The sequence below is a fragment of the Marmota flaviventris genome, chromosome 4 (genome assembly GCF_047511675.1).
Source record: "Marmota flaviventris isolate mMarFla1 chromosome 4, mMarFla1.hap1, whole genome shotgun sequence".
In the NCBI taxonomy this organism is placed as follows: Eukaryota; Metazoa; Chordata; class Mammalia; order Rodentia; family Sciuridae; genus Marmota; species Marmota flaviventris.
The window spans coordinates 81632128-81637618 of NC_092501.1; positions in this window are offsets into that span (position 1 = coordinate 81632128).

Genomic DNA, 5491 nt, shown 5'->3' on the forward strand with positions numbered 1-5491 from the left:
ATGATACATGGTGGTGATGATAAGTACACAAATTCCACTTCGCCCCTAAATTGTATTCTTGTAGGTTGAGGCGTTCGTTCATAGTAACACTTTGAATTTTTAGGTTTCACTCTGTTTTCTCCTATACTGATAGACGTACTTGGATACCTAAATCAAAGAGAGTTTTTGCTAGCTGCTTGAAACTTCACAGTAGAGTAGTTCTCAGTGCTGTCTCTATGCTTTGATTCCTCTTGAATTAGCCTAAGTAGAGCCTGGGGAAAAACACTGGCATTTGAAAGCCTTTGACATGCTTCCAAAAAACGAGTTTCCTGAAATATGAGAAAACATTTTTTCATCCAATCTTGCTGATACTTTGTGGAAATGATCAGTACACAAATCACACTTGCCTCCCTAATTTCATTCTTCTGGGTTGAAGCGTTCGTTTGCAGTAACAGTTGAATTTTTAGGTTTCCACTCTGTTTTCTCCTATACTGATAGACGTACTTGGATACCTAAATCAAAGAGGGTTTTTGCTAGCTGCTTGAAACTTCACAGTAGAGTAGTTCTCTGTGCTTTCTCTCTGCTTTGTGTTCTCTTGAAGTAGCCTAAGTAGAGACTGGGGGAAAACACTTGTATTTGAAAGCCTTTGATCAGCTTCCCAAAAACTACGAGTCTCCTGAAATCTCAGAAACATTTTTACACCCAATCTTGATGATACATGGTGGTTACGATAAGTACACAAATTCCACTTCGCCCCCTAAATTTTGTTCTTCTAGGTTGAAGCGTTCGTTCACAGTAACATTTTCAATTTTTAGGTTTCACTCTGTTTTCTACTATATTAATAGATGAAGTTGGAAGCCTAAATCAAACACGGTTTTTTCTAGCTGCTTGAAACTTCACAATAGAGTAGTTCTCAGTTTTATCTCTATGCTTTGATTCCTCTTGAAGTAGACTAAGTAGAGACGGGGGAAAAACACTTGCAATTGAAAGCGTTTGACACGCTACCAAAAAACTACGAGTTTCCTGAAATGTGAGAAAACATTTTTTCATCCAATCTTGCTGATACTTTGTGGTAATGATCAGAACCCAAATCACACTTGGCCTCCGAATTTCATCCTTCTGGGTTGAAGCGTTCGTTTGCAGTAACAGTGGAATTTTTAGGTTTCACTCTGTTTTCTCCTATACTGATTGACGTACTTGGATACCTAAATCAAAGAGGGTTTTTGCTAGCTGCTTGAAACTTCACAGTAGAGTAGTTCTCTGTGCTTTCTCTCTGCTTTGTGTTCTCTTGAAGTAGCCTAAGTAGAGACTGGGGGAAAACACTTGTATTTGAAAGCCTTTGATCAGCTTCCCAAAAACTACGAGTCTCCTGAAATCTCAGAAACATTTTTACACCCAATCTTGATGATACATGGTGGTTACGATAAGTACACAAATTCCACTTCGCCCCGTAAATTTTGTTCTTCTAGGTTGAAGCGTTCGTTCATAGTAACACTTTCAATTTTTAGGTGTCATTCTGTTTTCTCGTATAATGATAGATGTAGTTGGAACCCTAAATCAAACAGGCTTTTTGCTAGCTGCTTGAATCTTCAACCAATAAAGTAGTTCTCAGTGCTATCTGTATGCTGTGTTTCCTCTTGACGCAGCCTAAGTAGAGACTGGGGGAAAACACTTGCATTTGAAAGCCTTTGATCCAGCTTCCCAAAACTACGAGTCTCCTGAAATCTCAGAAACACTTTTACACCCAATCTTGATGATACATGGTGGTGATGATAAGTACACAAATTCCACTTCGCCCCCTAAATTGTATTCTTGTAGGTTGAGGCGTTCGTTCATAGTAACACTTTGAATTTTTAGGTTTCACTCTGTTTTCTCCTATACTGATAGACGTACTTGGATACCTAAATCAAAGAGAGTTTTTGCTAGCTGCTTGAAACTTCACAGTAGAGTAGTTCTCAGTGCTGTCTCTATGCTTTGATTCCTCTTGAATTAGCCTAAGTAGAGCCTGGGGAAAAACACTGGCATTTGAAAGCCTTTTACAAGATTCCAAAAACTACGAGTCTCCTGAAATATGAGAAAACATTTTTTCATCCAATCTTGCTGATACTTTGTGGTAATGATCAGAACCCAAATCACACTTGGCCTCCGAATTTCATCCTTCTGGGTTGAAGCGTTCGTTTGCAGTAACAGTGGAAGTTTTAGGTTTCACTCTGTTTTCTCCTATACTGATTGACGTACTTGGATACCTAAATCAAAGAGGGTTTTTGCTAGCTGCTTGAAACTTCACAGTAGAGTAGTTCTCAGTGCTGTCTCTATGCTTTGCTTCCTCTTGAAGTAGCCTAAGTAGAGCCTGGGGAAAAACACTGGCATTTGAAAGCCTTTGACACGCTTCCAAAAAACTACGAGTTTCCTGAAATATGAGAAAACATTTTTTCATCCAATCTTGCTGATACTTTGTGGAAATGATCAGTACACAAATCACACTTGGCCTCCCTAATTTCATTCTTCTGGGTTGAAGCGTTCGTTTGCAGTAACAGTTGAATTTTTAGGTTTCACTCTGTTTTCTCCTATACTGATAGACGTAGTTGGATACCTAAATCAAAGAGGGTTTTTGCTAGCTGCTTGAAACTTCACAGTAGAGTAGTTCTCTGTGCTTTCTCTCTGCTTTGTGTTCTCTTGAAGTAGCCTAAGTAGAGACTGGGGGAAAACACTTGTATTTGAAAGCCTTTGATCAGCTTCCCAAAAACTACGAGTCTCCTGAAATCTCAGAAACATTTTTACACCCAATCTTGATGATACATGGTGGTTACGATAAGTACACAAATTCCACTTCGCCCCCTAAATTTTGTTCTTCTAGGTTGAAGCGTTCGTTCACAGTAACATTTTCAATTTTTAGGTTTCACTCTGTTTTCTACTATATTAATAGATGAAGTTGGAAGCCTAAATCAAACACGGTTTTTTCTAGCTGCTTGAAACTTCACAATAGAGTAGTTCTCAGTTTTATCTCTATGCTTTGATTCCTCTTGAAGTAGACTAAGTAGAGACGGGGGAAAAACACTTGCAATTGAAAGCGTTTGACACGCTACCAAAAAACTACGAGTTTCCTGAAATGTGAGAAAACATTTTTTCATCCAATCTTGCTGATACTTTGTGGTAATGATCAGAACCCAAATCACACTTGGCCTCCGAATTTCATCCTTCTGGGTTGAAGCGTTCGTTTGCAGTAACAGTGGAATTTTTAGGTTTCACTCTGTTTTCTCCTATACTGATTGACGTACTTGGATACCTAAATCAAAGAGGGTTTTTGCTAGCTGCTTGAAACTTCACAGTAGAGTAGTTCTCTGTGCTTTCTCTCTGCTTTGTGTTCTCTTGAAGTAGCCTAAGTAGAGACTGGGGGAAAACACTTGTATTTGAAAGCCTTTGATCAGCTTCCCAAAAACTACGAGTCTCCTGAAATCTCAGAAACATTTTTACACCCAATCTTGATGATACATGGTGGTGATGATAAGTACACAAATTCCACTTCGCCCCGTAAATTTTGTTCTTCTAGGTTGAAGCGTTCGTTCATAGTAACACTTTCAATTTTTAGGTGTCATTCTGTTTTCTCCTATAATGATAGATGTAGTTGGAACCCTAAATCAAACAGGCTTTTTGCTAGCTGCTTGAATCTTCAACCAATAAAGTAGTTCTCAGTGCTATCTGTATGCTGTGTTTCCTCTTGACGCAGCCTAAGTAGAGACTGGGGGAAAACACTTGCATTTGAAAGCCTTTGATCAGCTTCCCCAAAACTACGAGTCTCCTGAAATCTCAGAAACACTTTTACACCCAATCTTGATGATACATGGTGGTGATGATAAGTACACAAATTCCACTTCGCCCCCTAAATTGTATTCTTGTAGGTTGAGGCGTTCGTTCATAGTAACACTTTGAATTTTTAGGTTTCACTCTGTTTTCTCCTATACTGATAGACGTACTTGGATACCTAAATCAAAGAGAGTTTTTGCTAGCTGCTTGAAACTTCACAGTAGAGTAGTTCTCAGTGCTGTCTCTATGCTTTGATTCCTCTTGAATTAGCCTAAGTAGAGCCTGGGGAAAAACACTGGCATTTGAAAGCCTTTTACAAGATTCCAAAAACTACGAGTCTCCTGAAATATGAGAAAACATTTTTTCATCCAATCTTGCTGATACTTTGTGGTAATGATCAGAACCCAAATCACACTTGGCCTCCGAATTTCATCCTTCTGGGTTGAAGCGTTCGTTTGCAGTAACAGTGGAAGTTTTAGGTTTCACTCTGTTTTCTCCTATACTGATTGACGTACTTGGATACCTAAATCAAAGAGGGTTTTTGCTAGCTGCTTGAAACTTCACAGTAGAGTAGTTCTCAGTGCTGTCTCTATGCTTTGCTTCCTCTTGAAGTAGCCTAAGTAGAGCCTGGGGAAAAACACTGGCATTTGAAAGCCTTTGACACGCTTCCAAAAAACTACGAGTTTCCTGAAATATGAGAAAACATTTTTTCATCCAATCTTGCTGATACGGAAATGATCAGTACACAAATCACACATGGCCTCCCCCTAATTTCATTCTTCTGGGTTGAAGCGTTTCGTTTGCGAGTAACAGTTGAATTTTTTAGGTTTCACTCTGTTTTCTCCTATACTGATAGACGTAGTTGGATACCTAAATCAAAGAGGGTTTTTGCTAGCTGCTTGAAACTTCACAGTAGAGTAGTTCTCTGTGCTTTCTCTCTGCTTTGTGTTCTCTTGAAGTAGCCTAAGTAGAGACTGGGGGAAAACATTGTATTTGAAAGCCTTTGATCAGCTTCCCAAAAACTACGAGTCTCCTGAAATCTCAGAAACATTTTTACACCCAATCTTGATGATACATGGTGGTTACGATAAGTACACAAATTCCACTTCGCCCCCTAAATTTTGTTCTTCTAGGTTGAAGCGTTCGTTCACAGTAACATTTTCAATTTTTAGGTTTCACTCTGTTTTCTACTATATTAATAGATGAAGTTGGAAGCCTAAATCAAACACGGTTTTTGCTAGCTGCTTGAAACTTCACAATAGAGTAGTTCTCAGTTTTATCTCTATGCTTTGATTCCTCTTGAAGTAGACTAAGTAGAGACGGGGGAAAAACACTTGCAATTGAAAGCGTTTGACACGCTACCAAAAAACTACGAGTTTCCTGAAATGTGGAGAAAACATTTTTTCATCCAATCTTGCTGATACTTTGTGGTAATGATCAGAACCCAAATCACACTTGGCCTCCGAATTTCATCCTTCTGGTTTGAAGCGTTCGTTTGCAGTAACAGTGGAATTTTTAGGTTTCACTCTGTTTTCTCCTATACTGATTGACGTACTTGGATACCTAAATCAAAGAGGGTTTTTGCTAGCTGCTTGAAACTTCACAGTAGAGTAGTTCTCTGTGCTTTCTCTCTGCTTTGTGTTCTCTTGAAGTAGCCTAAGTAGAGAGCTGGGGGAAAACACTTGTATTTGAAAGCCTTTGATCAGCT